General features: G+C 39.4%; 1 protein-coding gene across 1 annotated transcript in view; it reads left to right on the plus strand.

The window, feature by feature from the left end:
- The window catches only part of KCNH5 (potassium voltage-gated channel subfamily H member 5), a 155,775-nt gene that overhangs the window by 84,092 nt on the left and 51,374 nt on the right, over nucleotides 1-20,309 (plus strand). The gene's annotated exons all lie outside the window — the stretch shown is intronic.

Here is a 20,309-nt window from a genome sequence, read left to right on the forward strand (position 1 = left end):
TTATAAAGAGGAGAAAATAATGAAAATAATATGTTTAGAAAATGTATTCTTTTTAGCGTATGTAATAGGCTATTGCATCTCCAGTGACTCTCAACTGTAGGCTTACTTCATAAGAGTTTTTTCTTTTTTTTAAGCCTACGTGCAAAACCTTCAGGAATTTCCTGCATGATTTCCAAAGTTAAGAAGACGAGTGTATTAATGTTACATTCACAGAATGAAGAAGCCGTTACAAAGAGCCATCGATGCTAATGGGGAGAACATATAGCCAAGGCTTGTATCAGGGACATAGGGCAGGAATCCAGAGAAGGGCTGGGCTGGAGTTGGTACCGCTGCCATCTCATGAGTGGAAGAAGCAGCAACCGTAGTATCTTTCTTGAGATGAATAGCTAAAAATAGGCAGCTGTCAGATAGTTATTTAGTTATTTTGGGATCTGGACAGAGAGGAGATAGTTCCACCTGTATTTACAGTTCCAGAGTAGCTGACTTATTAAAAGCACCTATCAATCTTATTGACAGCTAAGAGCACATTGCTGCATTTTTAATCAGGTTTCCTTTCTAAATGTTTTAGGTAACTTTTTTGTTGTTTTATTTTATCTTTGGATTAAGGCAGAGGACAGAACACAGATCCTTATTCCGGTTGCCTCCACAATGGTCTGCAGTAAGGGAGCTGTGGCATTTTTGTGGTGGAGCTGAGGCTGAGATGTGGCATCTGGGTTAGGCTAATGTCCAAATTCCTGAATTTTAGATGCGTTGGAATTTGAAGATGACCCTAATTTTTCATTTCGTTTTTTCTCAGTCAAAAACTGTGTTTGGGTGAAGCAGTGCTTAAAATCTTTTTTCTTTTCCTGTCATTCCCTCTTCACTTCTACTGGTGATCAAATCAATAGACATCTCACAAATATGTCTCTGAAGTTGCTTGAGGCAAAGGAATCAGTTTACAGGTTCACTGTCAGAACAATGTTAATTCAGCACCTCCAATAATGCAGAAAACGTGAAACGGTCTGGATTTAGACAGGTTTTTGTTTCTTAAAATAGATGGCCGCTTTTCTGTATTGATTTCAAGCAGATCATGCAATGTTTGTGTAATACAGGTAACAGGATTCTAAACCAGCATTATTTTACCAGCAACTTGGAAACTGATTATATATTGCCAGTGAAACCTCAGTCCTTAGTCCTCATCTTTTTTCCTCCTTTGCTTTCCATCGCATTTTGAGGCAATGTCAAAATGAAGTTCTCTCAGCTTACAGACACTGACTTCTGCAAACTTTGGAACCTGATTTTCTGATGCCAGTTTTATATAATGTTCATCTCCAGAACATCTATTGTCACTTTTCTCTAAATAGAAGACATTACATCTAAGATGGATTCTTTTTATCTTTTTGTCATTTAAATATACTAACCATAAATTTAGATCCTGTTACAACTTATTTTTAGTTATGAAAATAAAGTGCTGGGTGATGTTCTTTTTTCCTCCTTTTCTCTCTATGTGAAGAAGATTTAAAGTAACAGGGCTTTTTTATAGGCTTTTCTTTTTCTTTTCTTTTGCAAATTATTTGAGGTGCATGATATTACCAAACTAATTAAAATTCTTACAAGACTGTCCTGCTGTTACTTTGCTTGTGGCTGTGCTACAAGATAACAGGAGAGTAAAAAGCCTCATTGTGCTATTAGTATCGAGTCCACAAATACAGTCAGGATAGTTTAATGGGAAAAAATTATTTTTCTTGCAGAACAGATCCTTATTTCTTCAGTAGTGATGATCCCTACCTTTCCCCCAGTCTGATTTTTTTCTGAAAAAAAAAAGTGTAGGGCATCATATGGAGGAGCTGTCATGGCAAATGTGTTCAATAGCCTTTCCCAGATATCAGCTTAGCTTATGTTAGGATTGTCAGATCCAAAATAAAGGCTTTTGTTCATTCAATAATTAAAAAAAAATCAAGAGTCTTTAGGAATAATTACCTTCAATTGCCCTCAAACTGTTTGTAATAATTTGGTACTTGATTGAGCTACTACAGTAACTTTTCTGAACATCTCTATGAATTTAAAAACAAAGATACACGGTTTAGCCCTTATAAATATGAATATCCTGAGTGTAAACACCGTTGGAGTGTTGTAAAAATCCCTGCTAGTAAGTTGGCACATTGTTAAAGCTAGTTAAAAATTTTTGAGGGAAAATATTATTCCAATAGAAAATGCTAATTTAACAATATGGAAACATTTAACTGATCTTGCCAAAACATCTTTTAAAAAACTGTTAGCACTTTACATCCTCTTCCTTCCTCCATGTCCAGATACGTTCAGTGTGGGACAAACTGACCTGTCAGTTTTGTCATGAAACAACCTTTGGTTTCAGTTTTTTTTCTTTGATGTTACGTAATGAAATATAAAATAGTGAAAATGATTAAATTTAATTTCCTTTCTTCCCAACATACTGCTACATTTTTTTTTTTTTTTTTTTTTTTTTGAAAACTTACATCTAAAAATTACCCTTCCTTCCATTTTGGCCTCATAGAGTTTCTGAAGAAGAAACAATCTGAGCCATAGGCAGCTCTACATGTTTTTGAGGACAAAGGAGATAAAGATAAAGCCTGATGGCAATACAAGTCAAATTCTGAGTATCTAACTGGTCCCAGCAAAGAATGTGGCAAAATACCTACTTCCAGTGGTATCTGGAAACTGTAGAGTAACAGTCTGGCCACTGGCTCAAGAATGGGAAAAAAAATCCCACAGCTTTTACATGCGGAAATAATATCTTTTGAGTCATGGATAAAGAAAACTTCTTAATTCTCTTTCATTTATTGGCTTATTTTCCCAGGGAGTTTATGGTGTGTTGACCCCTTCGATGCTGCTCGTGCTAATGCGTGTGTTCACGTTTCTTTGGCCGCTGGCCGTGCGTTTCTTGTGCCTTGTCCGGTTGCGGGGCAGTTCACGGCTCTGCACGGGCTAGCAGCGACCGAGGCGGTCGTGTCTCGTGGGTGGTGAACGCAGGAGGAGCAGGAGAAGCTGGGATCGAACGAGGAAGCCACTAGGCTGGGGTGCCAGTTTAGCAAGGGAAGGCTTCCTTGCAGCTGAGCCTGCTGCAAGAGCCGTAGTGCACACCTGTAAAATAGTTCCCGCTGGTGATACAAGCTGGTTTAGAAATGACATGTATGGCAATTTCTCTGTAGCATATTTAAAGTGTATTATCTTTTCCCTAGGCTGGGTAGATCGTGCTAGATTAATATGTGGACATGTGTTATTCAGTGGGTGCCTGTGTTACGTGCTGCTGAAGACACTGCAAGTGTTACTGCTGATTTCAGGGGGACTAAGTCCTACTCACTGGGTTAAAGCAAGTGCTGTATTTTCTTTTAAATATAGTTCTTTCCAGCTGGTCTAAATAACATATTGAGGTCATTCTGTATCAGAAGTAAGAGCTGACTTGCAAGGAGGGGTATGCTTCTTTGAGGATATTACATTGATATGCTGTGATTTGCTTAAATTATCTATGGACACTCTGCAGGGTTGAAAGGATCATTTCTCATCCTGTGCTCAGCCCCCCTCAGCTTGTTTGCTCTAAAGTATTTAGTGTTTGGCTAATTAATGGTATAAGATGAGCCTGGAAATGGACTGTACATTAGTTTTCTGCAAATGGGGTAGTAAATGGGAAAGCTCTTACTAATTACATTTCAGGAAACTAGATCTTGAGAATTTTAATTTGTCATTATTTTGATCAGAGCACTTGCAAATGCCTTTCACAAATGAAAATAAATCCATTAGGTTAATAAATCACAGTCCTTGGATATGGTGTGAATCTACTCAAAATAAAATAAAAAAAAAAAAAAGAAATTTAAGAATAGCCTTACCTCTCTAAAGTATGATATGGAAATAGCATTAAGGACTTCAGGAACAAATTTATTATTATTCCTGAGTGGTTAGTTAAGATTTCTTTAGGTTCTGCCACAATTCTTTTGCCAGCCCTGTTGGTAAATCATCATCAACAGCAGTAAAAGCAGGTTTTACCCACCAAACTTAATAATAATGCAAAAATGAAAACAAATGAATATTTTCTTAGCATAAAAAGCTTGGCTATTTCCAATTTATATTAGTTCTGCAATGTAAAATGTATACTTGTAAAAGGAAAGGGAATCTGGTGGTGTGTGTAAATAAAAAAGTGTTGATATAGACAATATTTTATTTTACTAACAACTTTCAGAAGGACAAAAACACTATGAGGATTATTCATGCTCTTTACTTCAGACTGCCTCAGATATTAACTGTGGTCGTCTAAATTGTACCTAACTGACCACAGTAGTGTAATGTAGGCAGTATTACTGACTAAAAATTACCTAAAACAGACTATGGAGATGAGAATCAGCATCCTGGCCTCTGAAGATCAAGCCATTAATGCTACTTGGTATATACTTAACATGCTTTTACTTCATTTTGTGCTTTCAAGTTAATGTGGGGCTTTTCACAGCTTTCTGTAACCCAGCCATTAGATATATATTTAAATGTACCAAATACACTGTGTTAACTGCAAAGGACATACTCGATGGAATTTGTGTGCAGATGATAATCATCGTAGGATAATGTTTTCCTAGCTACATTCCCATGTTGAAACAGTTCGTGTATTTTCATACAGGTATCCTGTAACTGCTTCCCAGGATGTGTCCTCCTTTCCCACCCATATAGACCTACCTGGGCTATTTTTAACAGTAAGCAGCTGTGCCTGGGAAGATGTAGGGCACTGCCCTTCTGGGAAGAGCCAAGGAAGAAGCAAAATACCATGTGGGAGAAGGGTGCTGCAGGGGCAGGGATGCCCCCCTGCATGGGGATGGGGGCAAGCTCAAGCGTTAATCATGTGGGCTGCTTTCAGTGGGAACAGTCCTTCAGGAAGAGTTTATTTTTAAACCTCCCAGGTGACACATGCATAGCTGACTCAGCATTTCCAACAATCCAGAAAACAAGCTGCAAAATTTCAATGGAGATTATTCCATAGCATAAATGTAGCTGTCATTTTTGCATCATGATAACACACAAAAGTCCCTGTCCAAGGGTCTAGGACTTTTTTGTGCTAGGTGCTGTACAAACAGAGAAAAAAGAGAGAGCTTCGGCCCAGGAGCTTATGTTTCTGATATCTGCTACCTGCCTGTAGGCATTTGTGGCTGGTGTGAATAACGGTGCTTTCTATTTAAGCATCTTCACCAAGCATATTTCCATCCAGACTTGATGTCTCTCTTGCCATTTGGTCACTTGAATTCAGCTGTGCAGAAACTACCGCAACAGCTCAGCTTATAAACAGTACGAGCGCTTCCCTATGGAAGTCTCATTCATCCAGTGTTTCATTGTGCTCCTTCATCTGTGACTGTAAAACTCTTAGTCACAGAGCCCCTAAAACATCTCAAACCATTAACATCTTCTCTATAATGCACCAGCTCCAACCACGTCGCTGTAATTAGACGCTACCTGAAGCTTTAGTATAGGTTCCAACTTCGAAGGAAAACCTCTTCCTCCATGTTTTTAAGAGCACACCACTTTTTAGTTATTTGAGCAGAATGAGTGGGATTTTCAAAAGCATTCAGCTATAACCCAGCTCAGCTCCCACCAAAGTCACATCAGTACGACCTGAGCTGCGTTATGCTATAGTCAAGTGCCTTTGAAGACCTGTCTCAGCAAGCAGCTCAAACAGCGAGTGTGACCATAGGAATATATCCTCTCAGCTATTGTGTCCTGGGTGTGTTTTATTGTAAACAGGGCTCGATGATGTGAGCATCAGTAGCTCGTTTCTGGTGTGCCACCTCACTGCTTGTTGCTTTTCACTGGTGTCTTTGCTTTATCACGTCAAGTATAATCTATTTGCCTTTACATTGCCAACGTAGCTATCAGAAGCCCTCTGCTGTCAGGATGCCAACTTCTACCTCTGAGCAGCCTGTGATACCTCTGCCTTGTTAAACTTTCAAATAAGTGCCATTTTCCATGTTGTTCCTCATGTTTTAAAGGAAGATGCGGTAAAAAGTGTACTTCATTATCTACCTTTTAAAAGAAAAGCACCTGAAAACTTCCCCTTTTCATGGATACATTCAAAACACGTCTTTGGGGAAGAAATTGTCTATTAGGTTAATCACTGCTGTCTCCTTGTTCCCTTGTGCTTTCCTGTCTGGAAAGTCATGGAGCAGAAGTCTCTGCCTTGCAGTGTCCCTCCTCCTATGTTTCAGTGCAGGTGTAGACACAGGTATGGCATGAGTAGAGGGTGGCATTTGGGCAGTCACATAGCTGTTGAGCTGTGGGAGCAGCCCATCTTGCTCGGTGGGATGTGTTGATGGTGGTGGGCATGTGGAAGATGACTGCAGATACAGAAAGGCTGCCTTTGCCTGCCCATGTTTTGTTTGAATTTGAGGAGAAACAAACAGGTTATGGGAATGTGCGAGTCGTTTATGGGCACGTTGTTGCAACTGAGCTAATGCCCCCAGGGCTCTCTCCAGTTGAAGCCCTGTGTCCCCTGTCTTAGACCAAAGCTGTGGAATTCCAGGCAGGGCTGAGACGCAGATTCCCAAGAGATGCAAAAGGTGGGGATAGGTATTCTGGTGGAGCTCTGTCCTTTGACAGCCCTGAGCCTTCAGCGTTCCTAGAAATTATAGCAGGAGCTACAAGACAGAAGCTGATAAGGCTGATAATTATGGTTACTAGTTATTATGGTTACTGGTTAATTATGGTTATGATAATTATGACCCCCCTGTGATGACAGCTAGCCATTTAGCAGCTGGACTAACAGTGCTTTATATGACAAGGGTGTGGAGTACTGTGACAAAGTGCTAATGCTGGAGATCTTGGCCAATATTACCAGGAGAAACATTTATTTGTGAAAGGACCATTTTTAGCTCTATTACTCCAATAAAACTTGGCTGCAAAGATTAGGTTGTTAATTATCCTTTTAAGGATGTGTGTGAAACTGGGGAGTTGGTGAAAGCAAGATGTTCTATATAAATTCCTCTGAAAGATCCAAGGGAGAAGAAATATGGAGTCAAGTTCTTACGGTGTCATGGCAACAAGTTTCTACCCAGAGGAGGTGTCTTATCAGTTTCATTAAATAATTAGGAATAACATTGAGTAAAGTGAAGAAAAAAAGGTTAGAATAATGTCAGATGGGACATTATTGTCAGGCGGTTAAGTTTCTAAACAAAATAAAAAAAGTTCTGTCACTTCTGGAAGACTTCAGCAGAAGCTGAAAGGAGACTTGGAGGGGAAGGAGAAGTGAAAGGAATTTACAAGATAGTGAAAGAAATTTGTGGTAGAATCTTATTCAGGTAACATTGAAAGGATTTAGGCGAAACTTTAATTTTAACGAAAAATAGATTTTTATTGATAATGACATGTTTTGAAGAAGAGAATTAATATGTGCAAGTTTTTTCTTTTTTTTTTAACTTCCCAACTAGGTATGTCGTTGGTATTTGTTAAGTATTTGGTTTCAAGATAACAAAAGTTCTTTCTCTTGCTCAGTTTCTAGCCTTTCCACTTCCTGTCTTTATTATCTATTTAGTTACAACTATCTGTCTTTCTGCTGGTGCAGTGTCCATGTTGCAGAAAACTTGCAATGAATTGACTCTAAAAGAATGCAAATAGTTTGCCAAAGGCCTTCTGCCATGCCTTGAACTGTGCACACACAGTCTCAAAGGAAAAGATACATACCTCTTTATTGCTAGTCCTAAAACTCGCAGACCTTAGCAAATACTTTCCATGGACCTCAGTGAATTTTGGATCACATCTTCTGGGAAAAAGTGGTCAGATTAATATCATTAAGAAGCGAGGCATGTTAGCTTGCAAATGTTGTTCAGAGTGTTTTTATTTAGGTTAGGTAAATGTTCTTTACTGTTATGCTTACTAATAAGTATATGCAAGAATAAATACTTGCATAAAAAGAGAAATATATGAAAGATTGTTTCTGTCAAACCATCAGTAGAGGAGATGAAGAGGCTTTGCTCCATAGATAATAATCTGGATGTCTTGTAAGATTAAAGAAATTATTTGCAATTGGATCAAACAAACTGTGGGGAATGAAATGAACTCTACTGGGATTGATTTTACAAAGCTGATTAAAAAATGTAAAGAAGACAGCTTTGCAAAGTCAACCACAATTAATAGTTCAGTCTAAAATCATTGTATCATACTGCAAAGGCTTGGGAACAAGCAGGCCAGAAAGCCTGGGAAGATGTGCTAACAAATGAGTTGTTGACTTTCATTTTCATTGGGTTTGAAGACTTCATCCTGCTAGGGACACAGGAATTTTTTGCTCACACAAGTAGCCAGTGGGACAATTTGACGCGAATGATAGCTACAGGTACTAGTACTACTAACAGAATTAAGTCATTAACACAGAGGGACTAAAAAAACCGAAAATACTGTCCAACTCCCCATTGCATGTATATTCCCTATTCAGTGTATATTGTAAAATGTCATTCCTCCTAGAAAAGGAAATTAATGTAATACATGCCCAGTCTTAATGCCTCCTAACAGCTGAAAGTAACTGAGAATGCCTCAGGTTTTGGCAAAATATGCAGAGGGAGAGACCTTTAAGTAATAAATATTTCATGTAGCCAACAGCACATGAACAAAAATGTTGAAGACATCAAAATCACTTAAATTAATCTATTGCATTCATAGCTAATATTACTGTTGGTTGAATAAAGAGTACAGTTGTTTAGCTAATGGCACATGGAATGGAATGCCAATGGGACTGAGAGACTGGAGAGTTATAAACAAAATTTAGATACTAATGCTTACTCTTGTTGCTAAAGAGTTAATGTTCAAGAGAGATCCTGTATCTGTTAAAAGTATTGAGTCCTATCTTGAAGTTTTTACTCTTGTCAATTTTCTTGTATATTTTCACTGCAGTTTAGGATTGGCTTAGTCATTCCTGGATAAAATCCAAACCATATTTGTCCTACTCTAGGAAATAGTCAATCCTGCCTATAGGAGAAAGATGATAAAAATCTTCCCAGGTATTGGGACCTAAGCCATGATACTGGCATAAACCTAAAAAATCTAAGAAATTATTAATTTGATGGTGATTTTTTTCATTCTTTACCTCCTAGTTGTTTTTAAGTGAAGCTTTTTTCCTTTTTTTCTGCAGGTCCTTTTTCTGCTTGATCCTGTAATCAGGGTTGCTGGTTTGATGTATCAGCCTCACTGTAGAAGCAGTTGTAAAAGGACAGGTGAAATTCAGCATCAGTGCATGCAAATTAATACATGTAGGCAAGAAATACCTGGCTACACCTATAAAGTTATGATTTCTAAAATTAGCAATTATCACTCAGGAAAGAAGTCAGACTGTTATTGAAGATAGTTCCTTGAATGTATCAGTGCGATGTTCAGTATCAGTCAAAAAGGCAAACAGGATTTCTAGGCAGAAATTGAAATGAAGGCAGAAAACATCACTGCACCACACTGCACTGTGGGGCTTGGACAGCAGAATAGCACAGGGAAATATCTTGTCTCATAATATTGTGGAGAGCAAAAGCAGAAATGGATTTTTGGAAGGAATTAGACATTTCTAGTGAAGAGTTCTAGTTGGTAGGTAAGGGACTTCAGCTTGGATGGTTGGATGCTGTGCATCACTTCTTCCACGGCAGGTAGCTCAGTGGGCCACATGCTTCCCAGACATCTTGCAGGTTGCCTCTGGGGCTGCACAGGAGGAATAGTCTTGTCCCAAAGCAAATAAATTCATCACAGGATCCAGGAGAGGAATAAATGGACTTCAGTGAAACAGGACATTAAAAATGCTGTGGAGCAACCGCAAAAAAGTCAAAGGAAAGTGATAAAATACACTCATTCGTTCTCCTCTGATACTCTCCAGACATCAGTATAATTTCATTGACTTCAGTGAAATTAGTGTTAATGTAGGAATGGAAATGCAACAAATCTAATTCCAGCATCTCCTTCCTGGAATAGTGAGCAAGAAAGCAGGGAGGTAATCAGATAGAAACAAGTGCTGATCAGAAGGAATTGGAAAGGAAGGAGGAGAGCTCCAAGAGCTGCTGCCAGGAAAGAGAAGATGCTTTTCCCGTCTCACATAGTAATGTGGAGAAGGACGGTGCGTGCACAGGGGCAGAAATGAAGGGCCAGACTTCAGACTTCTTTTGTTTGTTTTAATTAGCCATCAAAGGTTATGTAACCTTTTGTCATTCTGCTGAGTGTTCTCAAAACCCTTGTATCAGGACAACAAAAATGGCTAAAAAATATTTCCAACACAGTCAGTGTTCTTGGTAGTGTGGAGAAGGGAGCACTGGAGAGCTGAGGGACTGGTGGAAAGGAGTAGAGGCAAGGCAAGGTGCTGTGAGGTAGTGTTGAGACAACTTCTGTTTCGTCTGGAAATAACTTACTGTGCTGATGTCCAGTTCTTACATACATTTTACTGTCAGGTTTTACGATCCTCTGATAGCAAATACAAAAATATATTTGGGATATTGCCCACCATGCTCCTGTGCTTGGTTCTCCAGCAGAACAGATGGTGGCTTTTGCGAAGATGAATGTGAAAAAGAGCTTCCTTGGCTGTGAGTGTGCTCTCAGGTGCCCTAAAAGCTACCCCGAACGGGGGCTGTGACTGGCATTGGGAGAAAACGAACCGTGGCAAAACCCTTCCCCTCCTGCTAAGCATATTCGTACAAACACCGCTCCTCAAAGCCCCTTCTGCGCTGGTGAGAAGTGGCTTTGCAAAGGCGGTAGATGTTACCAAAGCCGTGGAGGGGGTTTCCTGGGACCGGCAGCGGGGCCCACTGCTGTTTTAGGAGTCAGTGCTAAATGGAGAAACCAGTCTTCTTCCCCTCTTGGCAGGACGTAGTGCAGAGTAGCAGACAGGATTTCATAGCCTATAAAAGTGGAAAACGTGCTCATTTCGGCAATTAGGTTTCATTTGGTTATTGACTGTTTTACAAGACTCTTCTTTGCAAAATAACTGTGAAAAAAGAGGTCAGGCCCAGTGACAGTTCAGTATCCATCAGAGCTAAACCAATACTGCAATGAAGGGCAGGTTCCCTGAGTGTATAATCAATGCAGAGTAAAGTTAATTTGTCTTTGAAGTCTGAAAATATGAGGGTGAAATGCTTGGACAAAAACTGCACCATTTTAGCAAGCACTAAACATGCCAAAGTCCCACCCTGTTCAGCAATCTATATAATCTATATATAGCATATATATATAAAAGATTTATATAATCTATATATAGCATTACTTTTATGGAAGTGAAGAGCAGGCAACGCGTCAATCACGTGCCCAAATGCTTTGCTGAAATGAAACCCTGGTGCCAGTAAGTTAGACAGGAAGGGATCCAGGTTGGCCCCGAGAGCGAGCAGCGGGCTGGGAACTCAGGGTTTGTATTTCATGGATGTTCCCGAAAGACACTGTGAATCGATCCGGAATATTATAAATCTGTGGGGAGAGAGGGGTGAAGGTAACAAACTTTCCATTTTGCTTTTTCTGTAAACACATTTATAACATTAAAAATGATTTTTTTGTCAGAAAATGATCAGATTTCAAAGGTTTACAATCAAAAGACTGGAAGAAAAATGTTTTGCTACAAATTCTTTTGGTTTTATAAAACTCCGAGGTAAATTATTTCAGCTTTTTATGAACTTCTTTTTTCTCTTTGCTTTTTGTCCAAACGCTTCAGGGAAAGCAAATTTAATTTGAGGTAGAATTTTGGCATCACCTCAGAAAACCTTGGATGCCGAGTTTTGCTCGCCTCTGTCCAGAGGAGAGGCTGCATTTGCAGGTTTGGGAATGAGACAGAAGCTGGTTTTGCAGGTGATTTAGATGAGTAGGAGACATTACTGTCTTGTGGTCATCTTACAGAACGGGATTATTCTGGAAATAGTGGGATGTGAACATCCTCTCTAAATTGGGGGGATTAATATTAACAGTTTTATTAAACATGTGATTTTGTTCTTTCTAAAAATACCCCAGTAATTACATATGAAATCTATCCTCATGCCGCGTTTGGTTTGACAAATTAAAATACAGAATGCAGGAACTACCAAATAAAAGCAACATTACTTTTAACCATATCTATCTCATTGACATTTTGGGGAGGATACTTTATAACCGATGCACTGTTAAGCTGACATTTGTATTTTCCATGTCTCTCAAGGACCTGCAGGTTTTGTAGTGGGAATCATTTGTCTAGTTGTCCCAAATCCATTCTCATTAATTCTATTGAGATAAAATTGAATATTTAATTAAATGAATAAGCAAATTTAGACTGTGCACTAGAAAGAAAGAATAAATTAGAAGTGTGAAAGAAAAATTAGGAACCACAGTAATTTTGAGTCCACTCATATTGCACATTCACACTCACATATGGATGTAGGTATGTGTACAATTATCTACATATATGTATATTTGTATATATATCCAAGACACACCAGGAGATACAGATTTATCTGGTAAAAATTTTACATTGACATAGATAGAAAATGATATCCCGAGAGCTAGAAACGTCTTCTGGTATATGTCCAATATTTTGAGCATGTGTTTACAATATTCCTATTATATTTTAACAAGGTACAAAATTGAGGTGGTGCTCCGCAGAATGCAAGTGCTGTTTTGGTATCCTGCCTCGAGCAACATTGCTATCCTGGCTTCATCTTAATGTGACAAGAACTTGGTGTCCCCCCCAAAAAAAATTCCTTTAAAAATACTAAAGAAAAGAAAAATGAGGGGGGGGAGCAACCCAAATCCAGCAACAAGCTGTCAGGCTGTTTCAAACTGTAGAAGTGACAGCTGCCTACTTTATTGAGAGAATTTTTTTCTGTAAATGATTACTTTTGAGCCTCTCTCAGTTTCCATGCTTCCATGCAGCAGGACTGGAGATCCTTTGCATCCTGTGCTTGTTACAGCTGATGTTTCTGACACAGCGAGGAGTGCAGAGGAGGGACCATGGTACGGTTTTGATCCGCAGATGTCAGCGCTGGCCAATAATAACACCAAAAACGGAGCATTCTAGAAAAGCAAGTTTTTCTTTCTTTGATGGAGAAGGGAATGAGAAGGGTGTGTGTGACAGGTAGATGATTGTTTGACAGACACAACCGAGACTTTTTTTTTTGGAAATACAGGAGAGATTTGCATGGAAATGAGGCAACATTAAGAATAATATTAAAAATGGGGAAAATAAGAAAGGGAGCAAAGCGCTGGAGGCAAAGAGTTGCTGGCATTTATGGTGAGCATAGTTCTCTTGAAACCTGGTCATCTCCTGCTTCTCTGCTTTCCTTCTCCACCCACTGTAATTCCTTCAGTGAAGGAATTGCATTGCAGTTACCACATACCATGGCTCAGGGCTTTGTGTAGCCTGTCAAATTCTACGCATATCATTTGGTAAGGAGGTGATACATTTGTGGAGCGACAAGAGTGATGAAGAAACATTAGCATAGGAAATGGTTTGATTCTTCCTTTTAATAATTAATTATTCTCCATGCATAAGTCATACCTTTTTTATAAATTCAAACTTAAAAAATACCTTTATATTTGCATTTATATTTTGCACCTCTGTGCGTTGTGTTAGGAAGCATGAATGTGTACTGATATCCTCCTAAGAATGGGCAGAGCCCTAATACCAACCCAGTCCTCCCCCAAAGGCTGTGACCCACTAGACCCACCTTCCCCTGCATTTGAAATGCAGAGAAAAAACCCTAACCATAAACCGAAAACCCCAAAGCCGTAGGGAAAAATTCTCCAGAATTGAGGCCCCTTCACTGTGAGATGTGGTTTTGCCAGGGAAAGCAAGGTTTTGCCACTTAATTAACACAGGGTCATGGTATTTGCCCTGCTGCATGTTTTGGTGCAGTTGCTGCCATTTCTCATTTGAGGGTGTGACTTCCTCTGTGGTGCACATCACCTTTAAATGATATAATAAGGGATAAGCAGACCCAAGACATGTAAGGCTTTTCAGATGAAAGAAAATGCAGGAAATTGCATCTGAATGATGAGAGGAGACCACTGAACCAGTGCGGGGCTATAAGTCTTATGGCTAGCACCATTTCTCAGGTGAGATGTTTTCTGATCTCAAAATAATCGTGTAACATGGGGTGGCCATGGCAGGATGTTGAACAGATTAAGATGTTTCGTGCAAACTGTGATTTCAATCTTAGGCGATGCTTAGACCTGTCAGAGACAGGCAGCCCTTGGCCCTGCATCCTCAGGGAGAAAACGCATGATATTTTGTCTATGCTGCTGAGTAACCTTAGCCAACTTCAGCCAATGTCCATCACTTCATCATGACTGGAAGCCAAACATAGTAATAATTATGGGCAATGGTAGCCCGAATTTAGGACTGTCTAGTAAAGCATGGTACAATGTTTTGTAATACCCATTCAGCCAGTCTGGAATTGTGACTGTGCAAAAACTCTAGCTAGTCAGCTGCATCACATTTCCATGGTGGAGGGGCACTGGAGCTTTAAGGTAAATATGTTCCATTCTTTGAGTGCTCTTCTGGAAAAAAAAAATGCTCCCAGTTTCACCACTTAAAAATCAGTGACTGAACAAGTGCAGTTGAAAGCCCTTATTTTTATAAGGATTTATGCATACAGTATGCAAAATGCCTAACTGCATCCAAAGCAGCTGTTCCACTCTGTTATGCAAACAATATCTCCTATAAAGGGAACAATAGCGAGCGTGAATTCCTATAGTTTACTGATGATGATCTCCTAATTACATTACGTTTTAGTACTCATCAGACAAATATGCCTTCAGAGTGAACAGAGATTTTACAGATCCATCATTATTATTATCCTCATAACTTAATGTTGGTGTTACAAGAGCGTGCAGAGGGTGTTGGGTCAGGAGAAGAGGGGTGAATGTCACCTGGAGCCGAGGAGGAGCTGTGCAGCATGGGGTACCAGCGTGCATGGAGGGCTCCTGCGGCACTTTGTGGGCAGCATGGGGTGCACACCTGGATGTGGGTCCTGTATACGGAGCATGTGAGCCATGGGGTGGTGGATCCAGGCTGACCGGGGGGGTACATGCTAAAGCTGGCACGTTCTGGATACTTTGAATTTTCTACATGAAGGCAAAGGCACCTAGGCAAAGCAGGAAGTGTAAGCATGTAGACCCTCACGTACTCATCCTTCTGACCCAGATCCAACAAAATCCTGAGGTCTTCTCTGATTTTGGCAGTTCATATGATTGCAGTGAGAAGTTCAGAGCTAAAATTCACTGCTGAAGCTATGCCTGTTGCCATTAGCGTCTCCTCTGTAAATTAGGGGTAAGGATGCTCTGGGAGGGCTTCTGGGAGGATTAATATGTCAGATTGAGTTGTGCTCGGATATTACGGCGTTTTGGCTGCACATATGGTGAAAAGATTTTTTTTGCTTTGGCCTGGGCATTTTTGGAAGTAAAATTTGAAAGCTGGTAGGGTTTGATGCTGATACCCCATCCCAGTAAAGCAGAAGGGATCGTGCTTAGGATGCTGCCTGAACACTGCTGTGACGCTGGTGCCAGCATTGCTGCAGTGGGGTAGTGTATCTTAATGGCATGGTTCTTGTGAGACCCAAGGGTTCAAAATGAAGATTGAAAATCTTTTGCAGACTGGATGGCTGACGCAAGACCGTGAGGTCGTGTTTGGTGCTTTCACTGAGCTGAACTACGAGAGCTGGCAGCCAGCTGTACTGCTGAGGGATGGAGTGTGGGAAGCTGAGTGTGGGGCAGGAGGGGAGCGGAGATGGAAAAAGTGCTGTAAGAAAATGACACTGGTTAGGGAGGGGGCTCAGAAAGGTTGTTTTCTTCAGAGTAATACATTTTCTTGAATAACGTTGATGGGTTTGAGGAAAGCTGTTTGTTGTAACAGTGGCAGCCTATCACTGCTGCATTTCAGTGAGGCTATTGGATTTGGGAAGTGGGAGACCGTACAGTACTCCAAGGTGTTGCACCAAATAGAGTCTGCAAATATTTTGTGGTATAGTCAGATGTATTAAGGTAGGGAGGAAAGTGATAATAGAAAACTGCTCAGATTTTAAAATAAATCAGATATTTGAATCTCACTTATATCTAACCTCTCCTTTGGACGATATGGGTCCAGTCATCTTGCAGGAATGCCTAATTCCAAAAATTATTGAAGAAGTTGTAGCTAGCCTCAACATGTAAAAATGAGTATGTATATTTTTCCTCATATTTTTCTTTACAGTTACACTTTAAAGGTATATATTGTACATGCTTGGATTAATTAAAACTGTGGCATAGAGCAGATTGTAAGGAAAATTTGATCTCTCAATCAAGCCTTCAGTTCCTAAAGGCAGATGTTCCTATTTGAACATATTTAGAATGTAATCAGGATGATAAGAGATCTGAAATGCTTTGGGATAATTTAGATAATTCTGAGTCATAATTTGTAAGAAAATTGCTTGTTTTTAAACAGGCATAAAGATTTATGTAACACGATTACTAAATAGTTCAAAAATATTTTATATATGTACAAATGTAGCAACACACATTTATACATAGGGCTTAAATCCCTGTATATAATTTGGAGGAGACTGTTCAGCACTGAAAAGTAGAAATAGAAATTCAAGTAGTAGTTGAATGACCTACCTCCGTTTAGGGCTGTGAAAAAATATTTCTGCATCATTATTTTAAATTGGTCTGTATAAAATCTAGTGAAGACTGTTCAAGATTTACATACACAGGGCAATTAAAAAGTGAGCATTGTATGACTTCAGGAACATAGCAGAAGAAATCCGAAGAATGAGAATCGTTAAAGAGAAGATGAATAAATGCTATCTGACCTAACTAGTCAAATCAAGAAATTGGATAATTTCCCCTTCAGTGCATGTAGCACAATCTCTCCTTTTCCCCTGAGCTTCTTGTAAAAGGAGAGACTAAATTAGAGCTATTCAGGTGCATGTATACTTTCAGAGATTTCTGCATAGATTGTTTAAATCCTCTTACTGTCAGGAGAGGCGCAGTATTTTACATCCTTCAAATCTTTTGCAAATGGTCTTTACTGCCAATTTCCCCTGCCAAAAGTAATTACGACACTGCAAAAGCGAAATGCCCTAAGTAGTGTTGTGTTATTTATCTAATTATCGCTTATGCCCGCTAAAGAGCTGTCCAGGTCATCTGTCTAGATACTTCAGTGCCATTGCCATTGTATTTTCTATTGCTGAAATCACACCAGCCTGATGCTGGGCAGGGACGAGCAGAGCCAGGTAACTTTAATTTTTAAGGCAGATTACATCTCTTAGCATTAAACTCTCCCAAGCAGACTTTTTTCTGTAGAGGACAGTGTCACAACATGTCTAACAAATTCAATGCAAATGGTTTTCTTATCAGCACAAGCTTACTTTATTGCATACCAGGATCTGCCAAGCAATAAGCATTAGTTTATCCAAATGACATTCTTTGCTAGCTATTGTATAGATATATATCTCGTAAAAGGATATCACATAGAGAGAGACATAGAGAACAGAGATGGGGAGCTCATTTCCAGAAAGGGGTGGATTTTCTGTGCCAAATTATGAAAAATATGCTTCCCCCTTGAAACCCAGCTAACCAGGCTCAGCAGTGGCCAGTGCTGAAGCCAGGAAGAGCCACAAGCAAGGGGAGTCCTTGAGGCACAGCTACAAAGCTGTTAAAGATCTAAGTAGGTTCTCTTGAAATGTTTACCAGAGGCCCACACTACATGAAGCTGTAAGAAAAATGGAGTATTTAGATGTGCTCAGCCATGTGTATTTATCATTTGCAATAGGAGTCAAAGACAAGTTTTGATTTCAGACAGAGAATAATGCCATTTCTGTCTGTGCGGACTCTATGGCATGTCAGCTAATGAATTCTAGTTTAGTGAGGTACCATTGGGTAACATTTCCAGCAATTTTGTAGGCTTGATCCAATGATTTGTGCTATCCTTAATTTCTTGAACATTCATTTTCTTTTTAAGTACAACTTTCCAAGTCCTGCTGTTAAGAGACATGTAACTGGGGAAAACATTTCTGTTCTGGCTGCATTTTTTCTACAACTTGTCTCCACCAAGGAGTCATTTTTGTGGAGGGGGAAATAAATCCCATACCTTGTCTTAATTCAGACAAGCTATTTTCACCATGACGTTCTTGACTGTTTCCAACCTGGCAGCTCTTGGAGTTGAATCTCTTCTTTCCCGTCTAACTGGGCACTATGTCATGATTTTCCATCAGCCTCTGTCTTCTACGCAGGTTTGCAGTTGAATGAATTGCAGTTGCCTATGCAATCTAGATGTAGTTACAGACTTGCACAAATTTTATTTGTATAGAAAGGCAGGATTGCTGGAATAGCTGTGATTTTTCTTTACATTTATAGTCACAATTGGCTTCAGGTGTATCTGACATTAGAAAACAAGAGGGAAAGTACTCTGGACTCACATATCTGGTGAAGTAAGTTCATGGTAAATCAGCAAATGTTCTTGAGAGCAATGAAGGATGTTGCATTTATATGAAGTGACACTTCATCAGGTTTGACCCACTTCAAAAGTCCAGGAGAGCAAAGAAAACAAACAAAAAGTCAGGTGACATTTTTATAATCCACATGCTTCTATAATCTTTGCGAGTGTTAATATATATTTGAGTGGGCAGAGAGATACAGAAAACCTTTTAGTAGTAGTTAGGAGACATGATACAATAATCAGTAAATCAAAGGAAAAAAAACTGTGTTTGCACAGAGCTTTATTTCTGGACAGCATGTAGAGTATTAATCTACTGAGCTTTCTAAAATTGAAACCTTGTGTTCATCTGTGCTACCCACTGTGTGACCTTGTTTGATACGATCTTGTCTTGTGAAATGTAAAGAGCTCAGTCTTTGATGAAACAATGAACATCACTGTATTTCTGCCAAACTTCAACATCAGATTTTTACATTGACATAATAACAGGCACAGTGAGAAATGGAAATACAATTTTTCAATTATTTAGGTTTTAAGAAAACACCATATTTCTTTAGAAATGCCACCTTTCACATAAGGGTGATGAACGATGGTAGCTGAGTATGAAACAAAGTCAGTTTTCTGCAATGAGAAATGTGTTGTGCGGAGGGAAGACATTACGCACTGAGAGATGAAGGCATTTATCCTTTCACAATGGGTTATTGTTTGCCATTTGTAGGCTGCGACTGTTTTCTTAAAAATGCAATATGGAAATGCGTAGCTGCACTCTGCTATACAGTACCTCCCAGCAAAGATTATTAAAAATGACAGGCACATTTCTGTGTATTTGATAATGTCAAGAGCAGAAGTAAGGTGCAGCACACTGGTGTTATAAGAAATCAGAACAGTTTTCTTTTCTGCAAAATCTGTAATGCCTAATGGAAGAATGTCACATTGGGCTTTCTTGCAAGGGAAATTAGATTGCGACTCAATATAGCACCTTTAACTTGCTTGACTATAGCAGTATCTTTCAATCCAACACTATTCAAGAAAGCTCTAGCAAAGATTTACGTTTATGCTTTTGCCTAAATGCTTTACTGAATTTAGGCTTGAGGAATTAATTGTTTTCTGTCAAATAGCATTTCACTTATTCACACATGTAATGGTATACTGAGTTGGATGCCTTTTTCAGTTGGAAAGGCTTTCTCAAAAAGTGTGGTTTTCTGAAGTACAGAATGTAGTTCTTTGGTGTTGCACAACTCGACTTCCTGAGCTTGACAGTCTTGGTGACATGTTTGGAAAGGGCAGAAGCAAATGAGAAGAGAAGTTAGCTCCAGGAGTATTTCAGGGGTAGTGCATCCTCCTCTGCTGTGTCCTCCTGCCCTAGGTGTATGCCCAAAGCAATGTGATAAATTCAGGGCATTGCATTGCTTGCTAATTTGCTTTTCTCTCTTTGAAATCATTAGCAACTGGCATCTAGCGTTGATGTGACATATCCAAGTCTGCTGCTTTGGGCTGGCTGTAAAATAGGATTGTGAAATACAACACTTGATCTAAGTTGTGAACATATTGGCCACTGGTGTAGGGCTCCATTGAAATGGAGATCTCCTTGCTAGGCTGTGCAGGCTCCTTTCATCTCTGCTCCGTGTCTTCTTTGGGACTGAAGCCCTTCTGTATTCGTATCATGAGTTTACTGAGCTGAACATACATGAGATCCACATGATTCCTTGGATAGTGCCTTCAAGGCTTAGTGGTAGGTTACAGCCACACTTGAAAATTAGTTTGAATTAATATATCATAAAAAATTAATACACGGTGGCTGTTTTTGAATAACTCCATGCATGGACATTCTCTGTATGAATAATTTTGTAAATTAATGCACCTTGAGTGACTACATGAATTGTACGGATAAATTTAATAAATAACTGTATGTGTGCCTGTGTGTGCTTGGGTGTGCACGCAT

The sequence above is a fragment of the Rhea pennata genome, chromosome 5, assembly GCF_028389875.1.
Source record: "Rhea pennata isolate bPtePen1 chromosome 5, bPtePen1.pri, whole genome shotgun sequence".
NCBI classification, from domain to species: Eukaryota; Metazoa; Chordata; class Aves; order Rheiformes; family Rheidae; genus Rhea; species Rhea pennata.